The following is a 14,850-nucleotide window of genomic DNA, read 5'->3' on the forward strand; positions in this document are numbered from 1 at the left end:
TGGCGTTCACTATGTGCCAGGCATATGTTATTTCATATAATCCGCATAAGAGCTCTCTAAGAAGGTATCATCCTCCCTAATTTATAAATAAGGAAACTGAGGCCCAGAGAGGTTAAGTGACTAGCCACAGGTCACACAGCCTGGTACAAATTTTCTACCTAACTCCATAGCCCCAATGTGAAACTACCACACTGCCTGGTTGGGGTGCATCCTGGGCCTATTTAACCCACATGAACTGAAGTGAAGTTTCTCAGCAGCGAAAGAGAAAGAAAAAGAACGACTGAGCCCACCGTCCCCCTCAGTGAACAAAAGCTAGGGAGGGAGGAGAGGGGTGGCAGCCAGGACCCTCTGTTCCCTCAGGTCCCAAGAACTGTTCCCTGCGTGGGTGGGCATGTTGCCTCCCTGGAGGGGATCTTAATGATTAAAATTCACATTTTTCGTAGTGGTGGGCCTGAAACCCAGCCCATCGCTTCATCTGGGTCATCAAAGGCTGGAGGGAGAAACATCCAGGCTACAGGCAGCTCAGGACAGAGTCAAACACGGGCTTGCAGAGGGAGCTCGCCTTCTCTGTCTTTCCCTCCCTCCCTTCCTCTCTTTTTCTTTCTTTTAAATAGTAAACACATTCACTTGGTTCAAGACTGCAAACAACACGTGAACGCAGCTCATGAAAAGCTCGTTACCCCCCGCCCCCCGCCTGTCCCGTCCCTATTCTCTCCCCCAGGCGAACACCGCTGTTTCTCTGATGCAGACACGAGCAAACGTGAATACGTTTTGCTCCACCCCCGCCCCCCGTCTCCTCATACGAAAAAGGGCCTTCCATCCCCACTCCCGGGCACCTTGCTTCTCTTCGCTCCTCAAGGCTCACCAGAGAACTTCCCTAAGGGATTTTCGAAAGTGACGTTTGGAGCTGGCCCCGTGGCTGAGTGGTTGGGTTCGTGTGCTCCGCTTTGGCGCCCGGCGTTCGCTGGTTCAGATCCTGGGCGCGGACCTACACACTGCTCGTCAGGCCATGCTGTGGCAGCATCCCACATAGAAAAACTAGAATGACCTAAAACAGTTTTGTGCTGGGGCTTTGGGGAGGAAAAAAAAAAGAGGAAGATTGACAACAGATGTTAGCTCAGGGCCAATCTTCCTCACACACACACACAAAGTAATATTGGCCATATTTGAGCTTATTAAGTTTGTTCCATGTGCTACCCAAGCACACAACCTCTGCCTCAAATGGGGCCCCAACAAACTGCTAAAGAGGGCTGTGTGGACAGAGGGGAAGAAGCCGCTAACTGTGCTGGAGTTTCTTGGGGAAAGCATGACAAAAGAGGGAACAAATGAGTCGGCCACTGAAGGATGTGTAGGAGTTCGAGGGACAGAAAAGAGAGTGAAGGCCATTTCCAGCAGCAACATGTGCAAGTGTGGTGCACTGTGGCTGATGCCCGGGGCCGGGAGAGCGCAAGAGGGAAAGACCATTGGTGGACATCTCGGAGGGTCTGGGTACCTTGCCCAGGGGTTTGGTCATTGTCCTGGAGGCACTGGGGAGTCACAAGTAGTTTCCAAGGCAGGGGAGTGACCTAGTGAGATGGATGATCTGGAAAGGTCACTGCTGTGAGTGGAGGTGGGTTTGCGGGAGGCCAGTTGGGAGGCGACCATAGAGCACTGGGGGCCAGGACTTGCGGATGGAGGATTCCAGGATCTGGAGCGCGATGGCTTATGTGGGCAACGATCCTCCAGCACGGCAGCCTCCAGCCACGATGAGAACACGACAGCGACATTCCTGACCACAGCTTCCACTCCCGCACACTTACTCGCGTCGGGTACCGTTCTGCGTGTATTACAGGGACTGACTCACTGATGCTCCCAACAGCCCCATGGGATGATGGTAGTTTCTCCATCTTACGGTTGAGGAAACAGAGGCTCGGGAAGATCCAGAGCTTTCCCAGGGCTGTGAGCTCGTCACGGTGTGGCCGGGTCCCCACTACCTCTCCGCAGAGGCTCCTGAGGTGTAAGGTCCCCCGCTCAAGGCTCCTTTCTGTGCTCAGTGATCTGAATGCCCAGCCAGAGCATCACACTGCTCTTCAGGCCCCACAATTCATTTGCATCCTGCAGACGTCTAGGAAAGCCTGAGGGATGAGGCCAGGGGGAGGCTGGCAGGATGATCCCCCCAGGGTCCCTGTCTCCTGTCTGCTTTCTGGGCCACATCAATGTGGCTTCAAGGCTCTGAGGCCGTTTCCGGAGGCACAGGCTCGGCTGTCCTGCCCTGGCTGGGCATCGTCTGCTGGTACCCAGCCCTTCCCTCTGGAAACCTCACCTCTGGGGCACATCTGCCAAGCTGCCACTCAGCTCCCCATCCCTCCCCATCTCCCCACCTGCAGTTTCACTTCCGCCCCTCCCTGAGACCCTCTTGACAGTTCTGGAGATGGGCAGAGGGTGCTGGAGTCCCGGGTGGCCGCTCTGCGTGGACCCCGCTTGGCCGCGGCCCAGGCCTCCATCCTGGCTTCGAGAAGATGGGATGAAGTCTCGAAAGTGGGGAGGAGCAGGGAAGACCCAGCAAGGAAGGGATGAGTTCAAAATAGCCTCAGTGGAAAGTTCATCTCCCACCACATCCTTCAGCTGTTTACCAGTTTGACGGGGTTCTGGCATCCTGACATGAAAAGAGGCTCACCCCTCACCACCGCCGACGAGGAAGGACAGAAATAGCAACAGAGGAAGACAAAGAAGAGAGAGACAAAGGCAGGGAGGAGAGAGAGAGAGTGCGCAAGGAGACAGAGAGGACAATAAGAAGGCGGCGATGCGGGCCCGGAGCGGTGGAACAGACTGCGAGGCCCAGCGAAGCTGCCTGTTTATCGTCCCTTCCTCTGAGCCGGGCACTGTGGCCTCACTTAATCCTCAAACCCTCCCAAGGGCAGTAAGGTACCCTAATTTCCATTGTCTTCCAAGGAAGAAAAATGAAGCCCAGAGAAGTCACGGAACTTGTCCAAGGTCACCCAGCAAGGACTCAGGGGAGCGGGATTCACAGGCAGTCGGCAGGGGTCCCGCACGGCAGGGAAGAAGGAGAAAAAGAAAGAAAATGGGAAGATAAAGGCTGCAGAGCCCGAGGGGGTGGGTTGGAGGCCGAGGGAGGATCCGGACGCATCCTTTCGTGGGCAAGGATTGCCCCCTCCCAGGACCCCAGCCCCATCCTGGTTGAAGGCAGTTGCCCCTTTCCGGCCGTTTCAGCCTGGCCACACCCCAAGTGCAGAAGGAAGGAGGGGGTCACCCCCCAGGGCTATGGGCTCTGCCTGAGTTTCAGTTTCCTTCTGAGAGACCCATTACAAGTACCCCCTCTGCCTGTGGGGTCTCCGACCCTCGCTGCCATTGCTGACCTGGGGCCAGGCCCACACCTGTCTCCCCCTCCTAAATGATCCACGTCCGCACGCTCAGAAACACCTATCTCCCATGGGCCTCCAGGCCGCACTCCGCTCTCCACTCTCTGCTCTTCTGTCATTGATGATGGAAGCCACCATCATGAACCGGGGTTCCGCTTCCCTCCCACAGCCTCCCCTCCGGGGCACGGCCGTCTCTCCCGGGACCCTGGCTCAGACTCCCCAGACTGGCATCAAGGGAGTGGAGCTGCTTTCATCTGAGGGTGGGAGGCTGAAATGACTGGAGACCAGCAACCCCCTGACTCTTCTGCACGGCTGAGACACGGTGACCCCCTTTGTCCCGTGACTGTGACGGTCACCCTCTTTCTTCTCCCCCAAGCCTGTGGCCGCTCCTGTGGCAGTGCCCCGACTTCCCGCAGTTTGCTCCATTTCCTGCTCTCGCCCTCCCTCCTCCCACTCTCTCGGGAACCTGGCGAGTGGGTGAGCGCGTCCTGCAGCAGCAGGAGACTCGGCACGCGTTACAGGCGTGCAGCAGCCCCAAGACTTAGGTCTGGCCCCTGCAGGACCACCAGCTCCTGCCCACACTCACCCTCCGGCAAGAACAACCCATCCCTTGTGGGCTGTAGGGTCAGGCAAGGCTCTCGTGGCCTTCTGTCCCCAGGCCACCTACCCTGGGGATAGTTAGCACAGGGCCAGAGGTCGCCAGGTCATTCTGCACCTCAGGCTGTGCGGAACGCCCCGGAGTGTGGGGCTGATGGCCATCCCACTGACTCTGGAGCTTTGTCAAGTAAAGGTGCTGAGACCCCCTCCCTCCCTTCCGGTTCCAGGAAACTCGCCTCTTCTCCAGGCCATCCTTGAGGCTTCGGGATGCTTTGTGAGCTTTCTTCTCCATTCCTTATGGCCGGTTCTTTCCATGACCGCCCAAAGCGTGCCTTTCTGCTGGCTGCTCACCAGCACCCGCCTCCCTTCCCCCTGAGGGTGAGCTCCCACTGGAGGCTGGAACAGCCCTTGCCTCATCGCTTTCTCTGCATCCTTAACCCGGCGTCCCAGCCTGACCACCCAGTGGGAGGAGGACCCGGGGACAGAATGCAGTTGATTTCAGCCAACACCTCTCAAACCTCACTTTTCCACGTAAGTTTTCGTGGTTTTGCTTTTTCTGTGGACATTTTGTTCTCTTGCTTACTTAAGAGTTTTTCTTTAAATGGATTCACGTTTTTTCAAAACTTTATTTTTAAAGGACTCTTCAGCCATTTTACAAAATATCTGGCACGTACTTTTCAAAAATGCTAAGATGGCAAAATACCAAGACTCGAGAACTGTTGCCAGTTAAAGGAGCTAAAGAGACGCGGCAACCGAATGCAAAGTGTGAGCTGGGGTTTTACTGGGACGGAGGGTGAAATCAGGATGAGGTCTCCAGATTAGGTAACAGTACTGTGTCTGTGTCAACTCCCTGATTTTGACAAGCGTACTGTAGTTATGTAAGAAAATGTTCCTGCTTTTAGGAAATATACACTAAAGTATTGATTTTTTTTTTTTTGGGTGAGGAAGATTGGCCCTGAGCTAACATCCGTGCCCATCTTCCTCTATTTTGTATGTGAGAGGCCACCACGGCGTGGCTTGATGAGCTGTGCGCAGGTCCACACGAGGGAGCCGAACCTGCAAACCCCAGGCCACCAAAGTAGAGTGGGCAACCTGACCACTCCATCACCGGGCTGGCCCCAAGAAAACCTGTTTTTAGATGGTTCAGAAAAAAATAATCTCTGTGCATGTGTGCGTGTGGGTAGGTAGTGGGGAGAAAAAGAGAGAGAGAGAGAAAGTAGAAAAATGTTAATACTAGGGAATCTGGATAAAGGATATCCAGGAATTCTTTGTATGACTTTTGCAACTTTTCTCTAAGTCTGAAATTGTTTTAAAATTTAAAACACATTTAAAAGAAACTTTACGTTGCTGTTATAAGCGGGAAACCAGCACCGCTTGCTCAGAATTGAAGGTGATTCTAAAATGAAGCAATGCTCTTACTCTTGCTGGTACACTGGTCTGCTAGGTCTGGGCCCTAGACCGCCTGTTCTTGGCTCTGGGTGCGGATGGGCGAGGGCGGGGAGGCGTCAAGACGTCCTGGCGCCAGCCCAAGATGTTCTCCTTGATGTCATGAGAAAGACTGGCACGGAGTAGAAAAGGCCATCGCTTTCTCATGATGTGATCCGATGATATTTAGAGTCCTGTCCTATGGGTACGAGCTCAGGGACATTCATTTCATGTCAGTTTAACGGGCACCCTGGGGCCAGGCACGTTATGGAGCCCTGGCACCCAGAGAGGACGAGGTCTCCGCCCTCAGGAAGCTCACGAGCTGGGCAGAGACACTTATGGGCAGGACTGGGGTGGATGTGTGTCCAGGTAGAGCTCGCTTCTCCGAATCCCGACGCTCCTGGGGTCCCTTGGAGTCCAGAGGTGATGACCCTGGGGCTAGCAGGTGGCCCGGGAGCAGGCACACAGCAGGAACAGCTCAGAGCTGGCAAAGAAAAGAGAACATTATCAGTGTGTGAGAAATGAGGCGGCAGGACCCAGCCCCACAGCCGTTCACATCTGGACGATGGAACAGCCTGAGCCAACGTGGTCTTCAGTGTCCCTTCTGATGCCTCCCGGTACCCACACTCGTCCTGCTCCCTGCTTGAACTGCAAGCCAGGCTTTCTCCCTCATCTTTCTTTTTTTTTTTTTGTTTGAGGAAGATTAGCCCTGAGCTAACTGCTGCCAATCCTCCTCTTTTTGCTGAGGAAGACTGGCCCTGAGCTAACATCCATGCCCATCTTCCTCTACTTTATATGTGGGACACCTACCACAGCATGGAGTGCCAAGCAGTGCCATGTCCACACCCGGGATCCGAACCGGCGAACCCCGGGCTGCCGAGAAGCGGAACGTGCGCACTTAACCGCTGCACCACCGGGCCGGCCCCTCTTCCCCATCTTTCTTGTGGTACATTTCATTTTTGAAAATTAACTTTTTATTTTAGAATAGTTTAGATTTATAGAAGAATTACATAGATCATACAGACTTCTCCTACACCCCACACTGTGTCCCCTGTTATTAACACCTTACATTAGCGTGGCAAATTTATCACAATTAATGAGCCGATATTGATATATTACTGTTAGCAGAAGTCCATATGCTATTCAGATCTCTTTCATTTTTACCTCGTGTCCCTTTTCTGTTCCAGGATCCCATCTAGGATACCTCTTACGACGTGTAATCAGTATGTCTCTTTACACTCGTTTAGGCCTTCAGTGTTTCTCAAACTTTTGCTGTTTTTTTTCGATAACAATGACAACTTTGAGAAGTACTTGTCCGGGATTCTGTAAAATGATCCTCATTGATGCTTTGTCTGATGTTTTTCTTGTACGTAGGCTGGGGTTATGGGTTTCGGGTTACCACAGAGGTAAAGGGCCGGTCTCGTGACATCCTGTCAATGGTCCATCCCTCAACATGACTGCCCACCGCTGATGCTGACCTTGGTCACCTGGCTGAGTCAGTATTTGTCACGTTTCTCCACTACCAAGTTACTCTTTTCCTTCTCTTTCCAACCTGTACTCTTTGAAAGGAAGTTTCCAGGTACAACCCACACTTAAGAAATGGGGAGCTATGCTCCCCCTCCTTGAGGACAGAGTATTTACCTAAACTATTTGGAATTTTTCTGCGTGGGAGATTTATCTATTTTCCTCTATTTATTCAATCATTTATTTATATCAATAGGGGCTTGTGGGTTTCAACCTTGGATTATAATCCAACTCTATTTTGTTGCTCAGGTTGTCCAGCTTCGGCCATTGGGAGCTCTTCCCGTTGGCTCTGGTGACCACCTCACATGGTCCATCGTTGTGGGTGTGTCTGGCTTTGTTTACGGAGCGCTTCCTCACTTTCTGCCACTCCAGGATGCTCCAGGCTCCTCTGGAGTATCCCCTGCTCCAGCCCTGGGATCAGCCATGTCTCCAAGGAGCCCTGGGTCCTCTTGTTGGAGAATAATCTTAGAAACCAAGATCTGAGTACGGGATGTGCTGGTTGCTACTGGAGCGTGGTTGTTTCTAGGCCCCCTCAGCTGACAGAGCAGGGAAATAGATGTGTACATGCTAACTTGTGCATATACACAAATCCAGAAATACTTCGTGTCTATATTAGGGTGAACATGAGCTCATACTCGGGCCTCCTACTCTAATCCAGTAGCACGCGGCTCGTTCTAGCCTTCTCTTGTCTGTCTGCAACCTCCCCCTCCAACAGCGAGAAACCTAGCTCTGCCATCTGCCATCTGTTTACTTAATTGTTCGATTCTATATATTATTTTTTCTTCTTGTCTTTTTCGTTTTTTATCCATTCAGATTATAAGTCTTCAAGGGCAAGGCCTGAGCTTGTTTTTTTTCTTTCTGTTCCACTTCCCACCCCAACCCCCACCAATGTCTAATAGAATATCCTTAAGAAAAACAATATAACTAATATTTTCTGAGTGTCTACTATGGGTCATTTTCTTTGCTCTTCTCTAGGCACGCAAAGATGGGCAAGGCGTGGTGCTAACTCCTTATTTCCTCATTGCTCCCAGTGCCAACAAATATTGTTGAACGCTAGATGAAGGATCTCGTCACCCGCTGGGAATGACAAGATTTACACATCCCAAGCAGAGGACCACATAGAAAGGAGAGGCAGACTGGAAGGTCAGCTCCTGTGGAAAGGGCTTTTTGCCTACTTTGTTCAATGTTGTATCCCCAGGACCCAGAACAGAGTCTGGCATGTAGTAGATGCTCCATAAATGTTTGTAGGGGAAGGATGGATACAGGGAGGGAGGGATGCGGGGAGGGATACAGGGAGGGAGTGATGCAGGAAGGGATGGATACAGGGAGGAAAGATGCAGGGAGGGAGGGATACGGGGAGGGAGGGATGTGGGGGGAGAGAAGGATACGGGGAGGGAGGGATGCAGAGAGGGAGGGATGGATACAGAAAGGGAGGGATGCAGGGAGGGAGGGATGCAGGGAGGGAGGGATATGGGGAGGGATACAGGGAGGAAAGGAAGCAGGGAGGGAGGGATACAGGGAGGGAGAGATGCAGGGAGGGAGGGATATGGGGAGGGAGGGATGCAGGGAGGGAGGGATGGATACAGAGAGGGAGGGATGCAGAGAGGGAGGGATGCAGGGAGGGAGGGATGCAGGGAGGGATGGATACAGGGAGGAAAGGAAGCAGAGAGGGAGGGATGGATACAGAGAGGAAGGGATGCAGGGAGGGAAGGAGAAAGGAGCAGTCCTCACTTTTTGTCCGAATACCTGTCAGGCCCCTTGTCCTTTTGCTCCTCTCACACAGACGCCTCTAAACATCCCCTTGATGCTGACTGAATCACCCACATGAGCGGATACAGGAGCGCTCAAGCTACCACTGCCTGCCACCCACCTTCCTAGCAGGTGTGCTTGTGCTGTTACTTTGCTGCTTGATAAAGCATTGTTCTATCAGGATGACCGGGAAGTAGAAACACAAAGGGCCGGTTGCCACGAGCAGAAGGTGGGTCTCACTCATGGAATACAGGTAAGGCAACGTGGAAATCCCTGACCCCTTTGCTCTGGGAAGCTCTCAGGAAAATCTTTGAAATTGGTCCTGAGGTCCCCCTTGCCACCTCAGGGCATGGTTTTTCCTGTTGCTGGGAAAGGATGGAATGAAGAGGCCCCGAGTGGCTTTTGAGTCAGGTACAACCGCCATACGTGCCCTGGGAGAACCAGATTCTACAGCTTTTATGCAGCATCGGAAGGTCTTTGGCTAATTGTCTCTGTGTTTGAGGAGTACGCTTGCTTGTTCCTTTAACGTGTGCTCCTATAAATAGATTCTGCTGCCACCTGAACATCTGTGTCCCAAAAAGGGCTTTTTTTAAGTTGTAAATGGTTGTCACCATCATCCCTCATTTCTGCCCCAATTTAAAACAACGAAGGCACTCAGCTTTGCTCCTCCCCCCACCCCCCTGCTGCAGCACATCCGCCGTCCCCCCATCACGCCCCCAGTAGGACCTGCTCAGGATTTCTGAAGGTCCCAGATGCATCCTGGGGTTGTTCTTGGCTTGTCAATGAGCCCCCTGCTCTAGGAGCCAAGCCCCCCTTGAGGGGACTGATTAAGAGACCCCCTCCATGAGGCACAGAGCCTACGAGAGATGAGAGTGGCACCTCTGCACACCATAGTCCCTCAGGATACTCCTTTTTAATTAAGCAAGATGAAAAGATGAAACCGCATTAAAAAGCAAGGCTTTGGGACCTGGTGGTGGGCATCCTAACATGTTCCAAAGGCAGAGAGAAACCATTTTCGCTCCATCTGAGGTCTAGAATGAATGTTCCTCCTCAGTCACTCATTTGTTTCCATCCCATTGGCAAATATTTATCCTGCTCCCACTCCACCGGCCCTCGTGTTGCATGCTGCTCTGTGCCAGGCACTTTACACACATGATCCCACTGAATCCTAACAGCTCCACGTGGTACCTATGGTCATGATCTCCTCTCTACGGATGGAAAAATAGGAGCTTGGGGAACCACAAAGGACCAGTGGCAGAACGGAATTCAAACCCAGAGCGTGGGGTCCGAGGCCTGCGATCTGCCACCACACACCCCGGGCTCCCGTGACTGGCCCGTGATGGGGGCTGCAGGCTTTCCTTGGGATGGCCTCATGCTGGTCACGCCGCCCACCGAAGCGAAGGGACAGTGGACCCAGCTCTCACATTGATTCAAGGACATCTAATTTTCCTCTAAGGCGAAAACGCCCACACGAAACCCAGAAAGCAGTCTGGGGCGTCACGTGACAAGGTTATCGCGCCATCTCAGCAGCCGCCCCCTCCCCAGGATCTCAATCAGTGGGATCTCGCGCGTCTCCGGTCTGAGAGGTTTCCTTGGGTGGGTGGGGGGCCGCAGGATGGGCCCCTGGCGGCGCCTACAAGGGCAGAATGAGGTTGCCAGTCAGCACCTTACCCACGTAAGTCTGGCCCTCGCTTCCAGAAGCAACGAGACACAGAGCGGTGGGCAGAACCTCAAACCCACCAGGTCACCAGCCCCAACTTCCCTTCTCTTGTCATCCAGAACACTGCCAAGTCTTGAGGTCAGGAAAGGAAGGACGTCCATGTGTGAAGCCCTCCCTGGAAGGGATAGTGAGCCTCATGACCTGCCTGCGATGTCCGGGACCACGATCCCACTGTGGAGATGAGAGAACTTATGCTCAGAGGCCTCGGGGCTATGCCCACAGGCCGCACTGTCGCTGACAGAGCTGAGACGCCAGTCCAGACTCCTGAGTCCAAAGTTTAGGTGTTTCCCTCTCAAAGGTCTCAAACTGGCAGCTCCGGGGCCAAATTAGACCTGTCGATGTGCTTTTGGAGGCCAGCTCGATGCTTTTAATTTTTTTGAAATGAACGGCCAACATTTGAAAATCAGATTTCACATAGACTTCCAGATTTCTGGTTTCATTTGACAAACTGGAAACTTTGACAACCCCAGGCCTGGAACCTCAACAATTGGCTGCAATCGGTTGGGGATGGAGCCAGAAGAGGCGACCCTCTGAGCATTGAATGATGCTGGGACGGGGCCCCTTCAGCAGCATCACCACCATCCACCCATGGCCGATGCCTGAAATCCTGCTGTTAGCACGTCATCTCTTTGGTTAAGGAGTTGCCTCTTCAGGGGTCATTTTCAAAGGCGAGTACTCCTGGAAGGTATCAACCATTCACACTTGAGTATGAATTGCTTTCCCAGCCTTCCCAAATTTTTACAGATGCTTGAGAACTGAGACACTTTGTCCAAGCAGCACACTTTTTTCAGATAAAAAGTCTGAAACCGGAGAGGTGAAATGCTTTGTTTGTGATTAGGAGCGGAGCTGGAGCCAGAATGTGGCTTCCCTGAGTCTGTGGCCTAGGGCAGCGGTCAGCAAACCTTTCCTGTAAATGGTCAGAGAGTAAATATTTCAGAATTTGCTGGCCAGATGGTCTCTATTGCAACTACCCCATTCTGCAGCAGTGCTGTGAAAGCAGCCATAGACAATATGAAATGAATGAGCATGGATGTGTTCCAATCAAATTCTATTTATGGTGCTAAAAGTTGAATTTCATATAATTTTTGTATGTCATGAAATATCCTTCTTTTGGCTTTTTTTCAACCATTTAAAAATGCAAAAACCATTCTCAGTCTGCAGGCCACACAAAACCAAACCCCGAGCCAGACTGAGCCCGAGGGCTGGAGCCCATTTACCCAGGCCTAGAGCAATGGTTTCGAGAAAACTGCACCATAGGCCCTCTCCCACTTTTAAGTTGTTTCTAAAGTGTTTTCTCAAAAGTCTGATGAAGCGGGATGTGATTCAGAATTTGTATTCAATGTCATATTTTAAATACTGACATTTTAAAAGAAAACTGTTACATCACCCTTTTAAATGAACATAGTGGAAGAGAATTTTGACATCCACCATCATCCTTTTTCTTTTTCAATTTTTTTATTGTGGTAAAACGCACACGATACAAAATTTACTGTCTTAGCCATTTTTAAGTGTCCAGGTCCGTGGTATTAAATATGTTCATAACGCTGTGCAACCATCACCACCATCATTCTCCATAGCTCTTTTCATCTTGTAAAACGGAAACTCTGTCCCCATTAAATACTAACTTCCCATTCCCCCCTCCCCCTAGCCCCTGGAGGCCACCATTCTACTTTCTGTCTCTAGGATTTTGACTACCCTAAGTATCTCATGTAAGTGGAATTGTACAGTATTTGTCTTTTTGGGACTGGCTTATTTCACTTAGCATCATGTCCTTGGAGTCTAGCCATGTCGTAGCATGTGGCAGAATCTCCCTCCTTTTTAAGAGTGCATAATATTCCATTATGTGAATAGACTGCATTTTCTTACCCATTCGCGTCTGTCAATGGACCGCTTCCATATTTCAGTTACTGTGAACAACGCTGCTATGAACACAGATGTTGAAGCCCGCCCCAAAATATGCCACTTAAGGCATAAGGATTATTTTCAGTTAAAGGCACTTGAAATAACAGCAAATACAAGAAAAACGCTTTGACCTTCCTTCTTTTTCTTAAGAGCAGGAGATGAAATTCCCATAGGAAAGATGTCGTCCCTACCCCAGAAGGAAAGGATATTATTTCCTGCTAAAATGAGTCAGGCATTAGCATCCTATTTTTCATTTTTATAGACGTGAGCGCTGACTGGATGGGACTAGAAAGAATTTTTTTTACAGTGACGCCACTCAATCTTTCAACTGTGACCAAGTGATGAGCCAGACATCACAAAGTCACCTAGCATCAAATTGCTTTTTAATTTTTAAGATTCGGTGGCAAGCAAAAGCTGGAAACCAGCTGACTTGCAAAAGGATTTGTTATCTCAGAGTCACTAACTTCCTTGTCACCAGCGCCTACACTTCGAATGGTCCCTTTGTCGGTGCCCAGTAGGATGGGGGATGGGTTAGGCCTGCATCCTTTTGGTCCAGTGAAAGAGCTATTAGGGAAGGTGTGGATGGGGAGGGGTCCAGAAGGACGGCGAGGATCCCTGGGAATCGAGTCCCTTAAGACCACCCGGGCCCTTCCCATCTGAAGACCACCAGCCCAGTGCAAAGAGGGAGGAGGAAAATCCTGTGCCAAGAAGTCCAAAAACGCTTCCCATGAACTATTCAGTGCAAACCCCTACACCAGGCTCTAATGTGACTTCTAGCAGCCTAAGGCCACACCCTGGGATGACCCAGCCCCCTCGAGCTCCTGTCTGGAAAAGCGCAACGCGGCCAAATGAATTTACTGTTTGTTCCAGCCAACACCTGAGGACAGCCCCCTGACCTCCATAGAACATTTACTTTAAAAACTTGCCATCCTAGGGCCTGTCCCAGTAGCTGAGTGGTTAACATTCTACGTGATCCATTTTGGCGGCCCAGGTTCACAGGGTCGGATCCCGGGTGCCGACCTCCTCCACTAACCAGCCTCACTGTGGAGGTGTCCCACATACAAAAAATAGGAAGATTGGCCTAGATGTTAGCCCAGGGCGAATCTTCCTCAGCAAAAAAAAAAAAAAAAAAAAAAAGGGGATTGGCAATAGATGTTAGCTCAGGGCAATCTACCTCAGCAAAAAAAAAAAATAAAATAAATTAAAAAACAAAAACTTGCCACTGTAAGTCCTTTCTCTATCCCTTTGAGATGTACACATGTTTCTTACACCCAGGGCTGTCTCTCTCAGGGCCCCGAGGGCCATTCCTTCAAATATAGTCATGGGAAAGATGGGGCCTCTGTCTCCACGGGAGGGCAGAAGCCCGCCTTTGACAAACGCCGTGCCGGTTAGCAGACACAGATGGCCTAACCATGCTGACACTAACCAACCTCTTACCAGCTTTTGGTAATTTTTCACCTTCCTGCTTCTGCTCCAGCCCCGCCACTCCCCCTTGTTATCCCCCATTCTCTCTTTAAGTCACTCAGTCCCCCCCTGTGAATCAAAGTGGAGCTCCGTTGACCCTGGACGCTCCTCCCCCGTGCAGTGGTTGCCCCCAAACACGATCTGTCCATATGGCCTTGAGTGCCCGGCCGTGCTGACCGTCGACAGTGGAGGTATCCCCTCCCCTGGCAGAACCACTGATGGACTACAGTGCTTTCTTCCGAGGGACCCGCGGCCAGATGGCGTCTGAGTTCCCTTCTCCAGCGTGCTCGAGGCTCTCGCTAACGTCTTATGCAGCCAAGAAAAAAGAGCAGGTTTCCTGGGTCAGCCGCCATCGCTCCCACGGGAAGCCCACCGCCTCCCCCTCGGCCCGTGTTCTCCTTGCAGGAGAGTTATTTGCTGTGCCCCGGGGCGCTCAGGGCGGACTCCCCAGCAGGACAGATGGAAGTCCTTCCGAGCTGAGGAAAGCAGCTCCTATTATGGAGGGGGCCTGGAAGAAATCTTAAAGACCCTTCGAGTCATCCAGCTCCAAGATGGCATTATATAGCAAAAGTGGAAGCCGAGGGGAGCAGGGGACTTTCCTGAGGCCTCAAAGCTGGTCCAGGGCCATCACTCACTTTCACTTCAAACAACCTGAACAGCTGTGGACGGTGCTGTGTGGCCTGACGTGTGACAGATGCCCAATAAGTGTCTGCCTGAGTGACAGAGGGTGATCCCGAGTCCCTCAGGCTGCACAGATCAGTTCAGCTGGGTCCACTCTGCAGCCAGCGCAGGCAGCCCAGGCGACTGTTCCGGGCGTGGGGGACCAACGTCAAGCTGTATGTGGCAAAAATATAAGTGGAAACTTCCCTTCTTTTGAGGTGTGGTGGTGTCCCTTTCCTCTGTGGACGTAAGGCTGTCTCTTGGTAGATTCTGGACATCCTGAGGCCCGGAACCCTCCACAGAGCACAGGGCTGAGGGGGACGCGGGGAACCGTTAGTGACAAGCCCACCTGGGACAGGGATGTGGACTCCTTGACCCCGAGGAACCCCGGTGCAGCCTCCCCTTCTGGCCCGTGGGCTTCCTTCAAGGCCTCTGGAGCAACAAGGCACG

The 14,850-nt window shown here is 51.8% G+C and overlaps 2 long non-coding RNA genes across 3 annotated transcripts in view; one reads left to right on the forward strand and one right to left on the reverse strand.

Moving 5' to 3' along the window:
* The first annotated feature begins 1,236 nt into the window (after positions 1-1,236).
* Positions 1,237-8,825, forward strand: LOC139040797 (uncharacterized). Its single transcript, XR_011495116.1, has 3 exons — positions 1,237-4,487; positions 7,881-8,048; positions 8,689-8,825. It is a non-coding gene; the product is annotated as an uncharacterized lncRNA (long non-coding RNA).
* Positions 4,498-14,850, reverse strand: part of LOC139040796 (uncharacterized) — a 55,246-nt gene continuing 44,893 nt past the window's right edge. For both annotated transcript variants that reach the window (XR_011495115.1, XR_011495114.1), the window contains exons 2-3: positions 6,546-11,281; positions 4,498-5,865 (exon numbers count right to left, since the gene is read on the reverse strand). This is a non-coding gene — a long non-coding RNA (uncharacterized lncRNA). The remainder of the gene's footprint in view (positions 5,866-6,545; positions 11,282-14,850) is intronic.

The sequence above is a fragment of the Equus asinus genome, chromosome 17 (assembly GCF_041296235.1).
Source record: "Equus asinus isolate D_3611 breed Donkey chromosome 17, EquAss-T2T_v2, whole genome shotgun sequence".
Taxonomy (NCBI): Eukaryota; Metazoa; Chordata; class Mammalia; order Perissodactyla; family Equidae; genus Equus; species Equus asinus.